Source organism: Homalodisca vitripennis, unplaced genomic scaffold (genome assembly GCF_021130785.1).
Source record: "Homalodisca vitripennis isolate AUS2020 unplaced genomic scaffold, UT_GWSS_2.1 ScUCBcl_2915;HRSCAF=8073, whole genome shotgun sequence".
Lineage (NCBI taxonomy): Eukaryota > Metazoa > Arthropoda > Insecta > Hemiptera > Cicadellidae > Homalodisca > Homalodisca vitripennis.
Window position 1 is genome coordinate 40882 of NW_025779023.1, and position 10985 is coordinate 51866.

The window sequence follows — 10985 nt, forward strand, 5'->3', positions numbered from 1 at the left end:
GAAATTACAATATATTTTCAGAGAATAAAATTATTACTGTTATAATAGTAATTCACAAAAGGTCAGAGTCCAGTCAATTGTCAGTTTCTCTTCTTCTAAAGCACTCTTCAATAGTATAAAAAGGATTCTGCAATAGCCACAGCAGCTTCAATTTAGTCTTGAATGTCCTCGCATGAAGTTCTTTTTAAGTATTCAGGTAGGTAATTCTACAGTTTGAAGTTCATGTACGAGGACTTCTTCTCAAACAGAGAAAGACGATGTGCAAGGAGATGAAAATCTGTTACTTGTCAGGTGCTGTATTGGTGTGTTTTACAACCTCTGGGAAAGCCACTCTCATGAACAAAGGCTACTGCCTCCAGCACATTAGGTATACTACCATCAATATTAAGATGTTGATAAAAGCTGTACGACAAGCTGTAATATACCAGCCAGAACCATTTGCAGACTTTTATTAATTCGACAAAGTATTATTACTCTTTCATGTATTTATATTTTTCAATTTTTAATGTAAGCAAGGAAAAACATAAAAGTTAACTTGTTATTACAACTTATTAGTGATATAGATAAACAACACCACAGATAATTAATAGCTTTAGATTTACAGCCATAAAAATGTTCAACTGGCTATTCTTTAAATATTAAGAATATAGATTGTAAAATTTTTCAATTCTAGGTTAAAAGGCCATTCTTGTTGTGTTTTACAAAGTAGATAGAGTTTATATATCTGAGTCAGAATAGCCTAATCGTATTTTTATACTTTACTTTTTGACATAGCCTATACAAATCTTCTGTACTTGTCTTTGTGCGATAAATATCGTTGACTGTTTCAAGATGTGTGTGGCCATGAACGACTGGAGTACGTGAGGCGCCAGTCTCAGTCTGCTCCCTGACGAGCTGCAGGTGGAAGCAGTCCTGGACGCAGTCCCGAGCTGCAGGAGATCACTCCACACAGTGGCGGGATAAACATTCAGGGTCTGTTAGACTCTGCCACCCACCAGCTCAACTCTGACATATCCCTCCATCTTCAACAGGATTGGGGTCAAGGTGGAGCTCGATGATTACATTACTTTTCACATAGAGTAACGTACATCAAAACGTCAATTTCATCAAACGTACATCAATTTCCAAACGTTCACTTTGAAATTGACTACGTTAACCATTAAATAAAACTTGCTAGGCAAGGTATCTCCAACCTCTTCTATCTTCCCATGTCCTCATGATCCTCGGGCTAGCACTCTCCTCCACACCACTGACCCTCAACAAACTGTCTCTTAAAGTTTCTCTTTATCTCTTCATGCATTCTCTTCTCTCATTTTTTTATCTTGAGGTAAAAAGGCGTTTTTGTCCCCGTGCTTAGTCCTAAAAAGGACCTTTGCGCTTCCCTTACTTATATTTGAAGTCCTCAGAATCTGAGGCTTTTAGAGAAGGTGATCAGATTTGAGAGCTCCAGTTCTCTGATGTCCTTGGGGCTGAGGAGATATGTGCCCAAGGAATCTTTTCATAATTTTTTGAAATGGCAGCACAATTTAACCAAATATGCTCTGCTGATTCCTTCCTCTTCTCAGCAGAGTCTATAATTCATCAGTCTGGATAGATAAGGCCCACCCTCATTAGATATTTTCTTAGGGAGCAATGTCCTGCCAACATCCCTAACATCAGTCTTATATCCTCCTTACTTTGATCTAGGAGAGATGCCCTTCCTTTAGCATAAGGAGAGATAAACATTTTAGGATTGTCTTAATCCTGAGGCTCTACTCAGGCATTTTCTTATCTTCTTTTCCAAATCTTTTACAAGAGCTTTGCTGTTGGAGAAAGCTATCCCACAAACCATTATGGACTCCCCTCCCTTTTTGGCAGAGGACGTTTTCTTTTTCATTTCCATGAATGCCCTCATGGCCTGGAAACCCAACCGAGTGTTACTCTGTTATTCGTAGCCAGCTCAGTTAGAACGTTCTTACATTCCCAGGCTGCTTTCAAGTCCAAACGGACAGCTATCAAGTGCTTTTAGTGCAGTCTGGCTATCAGATAGTATCAAGTCTCTTCTCTCATACCTTTACCTTTTCCCTATAAAAATTTTTTTACACATACATACATGTGGTGTCACCATCCAAATCAAAATATGTAATAGTATATATAAATATTTCAGATGCGGCCTGCGTTGAAGAAAGCCATGTTTCATTTAGCGTGGTCCCCCGACTCTCTGCCTACAAGTGATGCCATCTCGCCCCTTCTGGGAGTACCTGGACTCTCACCTGATTGCTCTGAATGCTGCACTGCTTCCACGGAACTTTGAGCGCGTGTTGAGTCTTGTGTGGGACACTTGTGTGACAGAGCTCGCTCACCAGATGGATGGCCACTCGCAAGACAAGATGCCTGGCTTTCTACGATCGTCTTTACGAGGCCCTCGATATCCTAGCTGAGTTCTTCCACTCAGACGGAAAAGGACTGGGACCTTGACGGGCTGAAAACTGGTATGAAATTGTAAAACTATGAATTTTAATGAGTAATTTAACATTGTTTTATGGTTCATAGACATTTGCTGTAAAACTAAATGTTCCTTCAACAGAAGTTGTATAGACCTGTTAAAATTCTCATATTTCTCAAGTGTCAAAACATGAATATTAATTAGAAACATTTACAGACTTCGGGATAAATCCGATCATTGGAGAGTACACAGTACGTGTTGTGTTAAACTTTTTCAGAGACTACAGATTATTTGCCATTGCCTACTTCTCATGACCAGATGTTTTGTCTGTAGATGTATACAGAGGTGTGGAGCAGAGGTTGGGCTACCATAAGACTGAAACGGAACAGTTGGTTCACATGTACCACTTGGAGAGGCTGCAGGACCAGCTGGAAACCGGAGAGTACACAGTACGGTGTGTTAACTGTCAGGGCATACTTCCCATGACTCTCTGTGTGTGGAGGTTTAATGCCAGGGACGTGATACCCTAGACCCTAATGGTGAGTTCCAAACATTGCATGACAATGACTCAATGTGTTCCTTTTTTGGCAGTGTCTTATATTATCACTGTTTTTATGAAAAGTAACTGAACCTATTCAAATTAGTGTTTCTGGAGAAGTGTTATTAGTTTAGCCCATTCAAATCCCAATCTGTTGCTACAGAGGAGATTTGTTATATGAGATTACAATATGAATCTCTTTCATTTGTTAGTAATTAGGAAAACCTGCAGAATTTGCTGTCAGTGGTGTTGAGATATTAACACCCATAAATAAATGGGAACAAAAAAGAGTAATAAAATAATAATAATTAATAATAATAAAAAAATTGGTTAAAAATTATATTAGTTAATTAATTATAATTTAATAATTTTATGATGATTTGAATTTGAATAATTTTGAATTTTTGTTGCCAGTGGTGGTGGCCATTAGAAAAATTCCTCTGACACTTTTTAAGCCCTTATGATACAATATGATACTAAAGGGTCAAAAGGATAATGGAATACTCTAACGTCACCGCAACCCTGAGGTCTACCGAGGCAACCCTGAAATCTAGACGACTCAGGTCATCTTGAGGCTCTTGATAAATTCACAGGACGTCACTAAAAAAACTGCACTTCAGTGGGTTTAGAATTACCCTGAGCAGGTGTTTCTATCTGATCAGGACATTCACTTGACAGTATGATGTGTGTAGAGTTTCTCTGGAGTTCCTGCAGAAGTGAAATGTTTATTATTTTAAGCACTTTATTTTTGGGTAGATGTATATCATTCGGCTGTTTTTGATTATTCTTACTATGTAAAGATATGATTAGTAAAACATCCGACTTTGGTAGGCCTTTTCTTCTTAAAACAATTAAAAAAACAGTTACAAAATATCGCAAACTTTTTAAAAAAGTTTTAAGATGATGTATCAAATTATGTGTTTAAAATGAGATATTAGCTCTATTGGCTAAAGAAGTAAGGGGGTTTGGTGTTAAAAGGTTCATTTGAGGTTTAAAACATTGTTCTTATGGGCACTGTAAATCATCAAGATGGCCGTCATTACAGCTGGGGGTAAGCCGATGTCGCAATAAAAATATATCAAAAAATGGATATTTTAAAAAATCAATATTTTTTAATTCTATGTTTCTTCCAGGATTAAAGAATTATATATAACACTTTATAGTTATTTATATTTTCCGTTATTGATTTAAAAAATAGTTAGTAAACCCTATTACACTCAATTTTGAAGCTCGCTCTAATGACTGGCCTGCGTTTTTTATGAAGAGTGAAGGCTAGGTTCTTACGGCTAACACCCAATACTTGGGGTGATGGTGAACTCAAAGGGTTTTGCAGCGTTCTGGAGAGGTTAAACCATTATGGTGATAATGTTAGAATATGTAAGTTTAGAATGTGTTGGGACTACGTACAGAAACGTGTGTAAGGCACCAGATTGCGGAAGTTGAAAGGAAAATAATGCGTGGAAATTGGACGCGATGGTAAGTTATTGGCAGGGGAAAACGAAGGACTAACAGATGAAGAGATAGACCAGTTGCAAAGGTACTATGGCCTTGCCATTTAGGGAAAAAATACAGAAAGCGTTGAGGGCTATGCCAAAAAAGTGATATGGGCACACTCTTTTTAACCATAAATTGGTCTTCTGACGAGAAGGCTATTCAGCACCAACTGTGTCCTGAATTTGATAAGCGAAATATGGTTGTCAGTAACAATAAGCAGAAACCAAAAACCAGTAGAAGCCTATCAGCCACAAACACTCTTTTGCAGATGCGTGTCATGGACTTATTGATCAAACCTGGTTTTTGGAGATTTGTCAAATCCAAATCTTTTTGAAACTCTGGTGTCTTACACGGGAAAAACTCAGAACCCGAGACGAGAGGTCTGAACTGTGTGTGTTTATTTGGCACAGATTGCCAAAAAACTGTTTTTTGGTAGGACCTAAATGTAAATTAAATTAGGTGTTGCAACTGATGCTGTCATGTGCTTTCCAAATGGAGGGACTCCATAGCCAAAACTAATTGTCCTCTAATACTTCTTGGGGTTTCAATCCGGAAAGTTTGATGGGTCGTGGAAGGTCTACGGAACATTGCTAGGCGGAAAGGATTAAAAAGAAGCCAATATAGAAGTAAAGTAAGAGAGCGGAAACAGAGAAGAAGAAGAGTGAGTGAAGAAGGAGGCTTTTTAAGAAGGATACGAGAAAAGAGAGTGAACTCCAAGTGATGATTTTACTTGTTCCCTGGTGGGATTTTTAGAAGTTGAGTTTGTGTTATAGATTTTTTTGATTTTTAAAACTCAATTTCCCGAAAACCTGATGTTTTTTTTAAAACTCTTACGGTACCATTATTTTCAAAAAACTATTCAAACGTATCTCTCTGTCAAATTTTATGTACATACCTTCTCCTCATTATATGGTGAGTAATGCCATGCAATTGTTGGTTAAGATTTTAAACCCAATATAGGCTATAAATAAAAAAGTATAAACTTTTTTCACCGGGTCATTCATTTTTTTAAAGCAATTGTTTAGTTTGGTGTTTTATAATTTGAACCAATTTATGCAAGTATTACCACTCAAATATTGCATGAAATTATCGCCTTAAAGGTAATAACAATCACACACCAAAAATTTCAAGTCTGTCACTCTTTTAATACTTCTTCAGTTTTTAAACCGGTAACCTATTGGTGTCGTTAATGTTTTCTCCATATATAATAGCATGGGGGGAGCCCTTCGCGACTGGCTCCCCTTAAAACCACCTGAAAGTAAAGAAAAGAACAGATGGGAGGCGATATTTATTTTTGGTGGAAAGCATATTTCTCAGCTGATTTAACTTAAGGTGAATGGTTTATTGCCTCTGATTATAGGATTCAGTGACCCTTTTGTGATCGTATTTGAACTACTGCCGAGAAAGAAATCTTCTTCTCTCACTGCGAGACCGAAACAAAAATCACAAACGTGCAGAAGAAAACTTTGAACCCCTCTGTTCGATGAGTGTTGTGTGAGTTGTAAAGTATCTTACGTATATTTAAACAGTACCAAACTGGGATATATTGTAAGCAAAAAACTACCACAGTAATCCACTGAGTGATTCATAAGTTATATAGACAATATCATTTAATTACTTGAATTATGTAAATCACAAAAATATGCTACATATACTTAGAAATGTATCTTATATCATTGGCCTGAGCATAAGCGAAGCGTGGAATAATTTTCATTTCTGTTCTGTCTTTGTCCCCATTGATATACCAAAAACAAAACTGATCTATAGATTTGATGAGCTTAAACAATTTCCTGGAGGAAAAATTCCTGATATTCTACCCCTTGGACATTACAAATTACAAATAGAAGTGTGAGCTGAGGTGGGTTGAGTTGACCAACGAATCAATAAAACTCATCATCAATGTCTTTTCTTCACCATTTGATCAATTAAACATTTTTTGTAAAGCATCTTTAGCAGGGGGAAGGTTCAATCTGCTGAACATATATCAAAGGGATTATAAGTATTAATAATTATATGTTTCTAATAGCCTATTGATGCTGGTTACTAAGCAGGATGTTACAAATTAGTCAAATTGTTCTATTGTGTAGAAAAAAATTTTATTTCATTAAAGAGTTCTATCTTGCATCATCTGACAGCTATTCCTGTAAACAGCCTCGGTGTCGCTGGATCAGTGTTCGGGGCCGGACGGAAGCGCATGGTGGGCCTTCACTGTGATGTGATCACGATGTTCTCACCGGCCAACGACTTTGCCGGGGAGCGGCGTTTCTCTCCTGTGGGGGGGGGGACAGCATTTCCCGGCCTTCTGTGAACTAGGTGCTTTGCAGTGCTGACAAAACTTCCACGGGCCTCAAGCAGCTTGAGCTGCCCCTCCATGCATCAAAAAGAACAGAAGTAAATTATCCCAGTTCTCGGCTTCTACTGCATCTGAAATGTGAAAATGTATATATGTCATTATAATTAGGGTCATCAAGAATACTGCAGCAATTTATATAAAAATCATAATTCAGTTAACTATAATTTAAATAATGAAACTTGATGAATGAAATTCAGGATATACATGAGTTCATTTAATAAGCCCACTGTTGGACGCTTCTATGTTTGTATCGTGGTTAACTTTATTGCCCCACGTTGGTGATGCCATATGTCGAAGCTCAAATGTGGAGTTGCCGGGCCGGGTTGTTAGATATGTAGTAAAGTCCTTTAAAAAAGTTTTTATTTTTTTTTTTTTTAAAGGAAGGAGATTTTTTTTTTTTTTAAAGGAGGGGATTTTATGAATTTTTAGTTTTTCGTTGTGGAATAATAGGGAAAAATTTTTATTCTCCAAATTCTAAAAAAATATATAAAAAAAAAAAAATAATAAAAATAAAATAATAATAAATAAAACAAATAAATACAAAATAAAATAAAATATTATTTTTTTTTACCTCTCCGAAAAAATTTCCAGGTCGTATTAGCTTTGGGGTGTGAAATGGGGGATCCAGAGTTATGTCCCGAAATAGGGGTAGGGACCCTCACTTACGGCGATTGAGGTTATCATAAATCCTCTTGCGTACAAATCTACATTAATTGCATCTTACTGGTATGTGCAAGCATGGATGACGACTGATGGCAATGGGGCCCGCATATGCGGGAGGCACACATAAACGGGGTGATTGGTGCTCTGTTGTAGACTTCATGTTGGTGGTTTGTTTTTACGCCAATCATACAATACATGATGCATTTATAAAACCACTTCGCATCAAAGTGCTGGCATAATTTAATTTTTAATGTTGGTGGATTAATTTTTTATGTTTTTTTAGATTTTTTATTTTTGCTAAAATATTTTTTGAGTTTTATTTTCATTTTTTATTATTTTTTGCTTAGCCTACTAAATTTAAAGGAAGAGTCTTGTCTGGGTTAATTGCGGTTTTGTATGTGTGTTGTTTTTTTCTTTAACTATGACTAAATATGAATTACGACTCCCCAATTTCGGTTAATTGAGATTCTCAGATGTATCTTTTAAAACTAGAGAAAAGAAGTAGAGGAATTTCCATTCTCGTACCCAGTCCAAAACCCTCCATTACCCTATTTCATAGAATAAAACTAATTATGATCTGCTTACTGTCTTAGTCTACTTATGCACTCGCCTTTGTTACTTTTTACTTTCCTTTCAAATATGTATAAACTTCGTTTAGTAAAACTATATTTCTGATTCTAATCAGATCACAGCCCCGATCCCCGGATATTACAAACGCTTTGGGAAAGGTGGCGGTGGATAAGACTACCGGAGACTTGGGACACCATAGATGGGCAAGCTGCGCACAAGATTTTGTCAAAGAACACAGAAGGAATACCAAACGCAGAAAACAGACAAGAACAAGAAACAATGGAAGAAAAAGAACCAGAGAAAAACTAACGGGATGCTTACGATAAGAAAACAACGATCATAGATGACTGAATTAAATAAAGGTTTTTCTATGCGGACCGGTCTAGTGACCATCATCACTCACTCTGGTTCGTGCCTTTACATTCTTGACATATGTAAGTTTTTTGTTTATCCATTCGGGTAGGAGTTGTTGCGGTCTGTTATTGTTGTGTAAAAAGAAATACCTATAAAAGAATACTGCTTAAATTAAAATTTGGAGGATTTAAGAAAATTATATTTCATAACGAACTACAATGTTAGGATAATGAGGTTATAAGAGTAAGATATTATAGTGCATAGGTAACGGCCGGAGAGTTAGTTAACACTGAAAACAGGGTGTTTCTCCGTGTGGCTGTTGGATGTCTGTTCAAAGCTGGCGCTTGTGTGTCTGTGGTTGTACGAAGTGTGTCTTGAAGTTGGCAGTGTGTGTTATTAAAAAAGAATTACCTTAAAAGTAGTCGTCATAAATGAAAAATCATTTAACACTATTTCTTCAATTTGGTAATTCGTATTGTTGTTTGATGAAATGAGTTAAATTTAATTAAATATAACAGAATAAAAGTAAAGTGTACATTTTGCATGTTTCATTTGTCTTCCACTTAATTAATAATTGGTTTTTATGCTTATAAATTGGTATATTTGATTTATTTCTGAATTTTTATTGAATGGATAAGAAATTAATATAAGAATTAACAGAAACAAAATTAATGGTTATAGGATGTTGTTGATGTAGGTAAAAACTTACATTCAAAAAACTTATGTAATTTGGAACTACCTATTCTAAACTCTATTAATTGTTAAGTGCTAACTGTGTGGTACCTTTTGTTTACAGACCTTCTATGCAAAAATTAAACATCTTTAAAAACAGATTTCACACATTATGTTAATTCTTGGCTGAAATCGAGGCGCAATTCTAAGAATAAATTCAATACAAATTGAAAATGGAAACAATCCATGACCCGACAGTCAAATTCTGCTCAGTTTTTAAATATAAAAGTGGACGGTCTAACCACATTATTAAAACTGTTTTGTTGGTTTTGTCCTACTAGTAATTTTTGCATTTAAGTTTTTCAAGGTACGGGGTTTAGTGGTTTTGAGGGTTTTCAATTCCAAGAATAAAACTTTGAATTATATAAACAAAATTTATTTTGAATCAGCCCCAAAAAATAATAAAAAATTTCATAAGAAAACCAATGGCAATTATGAGTATATTTTTTAGTACAACAAAATTTTAACACTTTATTGCTTTAACATTATTGGAAAAATTTATTTTCTAAAGAATCCAATAGCTACCTATATTTCAAAACGTGGACATAACAAGACAAGACACAATAGTTTTCAATACTGTGCCAAATTAATTGACTAACTTTGTGTGAAAAGTGACGTGAACGTATTAAAATGGATAATTGTCTGGTTTTACACTGCGGTTAATAACATACTTCTTAAGCTTTAGTAGTGGTTTAAATGTAGATTTACAATTTTGGTTTTACATCTGGTCTGAAGGAGGTAGAGCTAAAAAAACTTTACCATTCTGTTTGACTAGGGAGAGCCTAAAAAAACTTATTAAAAATGTCTGGTCACCCAGACTGTAATTTTTATGTAATTCATAATTTTATTACAGTACTAGTGGTGTAGTAAAGTAGTCTCATTACGGTAAATGTAAAATGATTATTATCTTTTCCAGGATGGAATGCTACCAATAATCGCGGTCTACTCCTCTACATATCTGCAGAGTCAACTGTCGCTCTCTCCCAGTCTCAGGGAGCTATGCTGGGTCAGCCAACAATAAGCTGTATATGAGTCGGGTGTTGAATCGGTCATGTCATTGTCATGTCAATGTCAATGTTTAGTGTTATGGTAAAACTAACAGGGTTGTCTAAATGGCTAACCTTGGCTTCAGTGGTTGTTGAGTGTTGTTGTTTGAGTCTTCCTGGAAACCTTCTAATCTCTTGTCCAATTAAATGGGGACGTTGTTCAGTTTCATTCCACGATGTGGTTTACAGTTCCGACACATCGCTCTGTTTTTTGTATTAGGTAGCACCCGGCCCCCAAAATGGAACCAAAAACCCTCCCCCCCCCCTGCCCCCCCCCCCCCCCCCGACCCCTCCCCCCCAAAGAAAAAATCATCGGTGACACCACATTTTAAAAAAAAAGTTGATTATATTAATCACTTCAAATCTCATTATAAAGTTTTTAAAACATAGATGTCAGGTCTTCTATTTAAGTTTAAAAAATCCCAACACAAATGAATCCCGCCCGCCCCTTCACCTCGCTCCACCCGCGCGATAGCCCCCCCCCCCAATACAGAGAGTCTGTAGGCCTGTACCAAGAGAAAGGAAATTAAGGTAGGGATATTTAAATTTTATTTAACTCTTTTTAATGATTATGTCGTGCAAAAAAATTTAATACTGATAAGAGTACTATTAAGTAGCTGTGGCTAGTAACGATGTGTTTCCAACAGGAACACGAGAAGTGCAATCCAGGGACACCACAGTCTGAAAAAAATTATAAAAGTTGTGTGCTAAAAAAAAAGAAGCATTAATCTAATCCAATATAACAAGGCGTGTCACGTGATTCCTAAGTCACAATTATTTGGCTTGTGTATGGCATGAAATATTATGGAC

At 36.1% G+C, this 10985-nt stretch overlaps 1 pseudogene; it reads left to right on the top strand.

Moving 5' to 3' along the window:
- LOC124372319 overlaps positions 1-10150 on the top strand; it is a 50143-nt pseudogene extending 39993 nt beyond the window's left edge.
- The last annotated feature ends 835 nt before the right edge of the window (positions 10151-10985 follow it).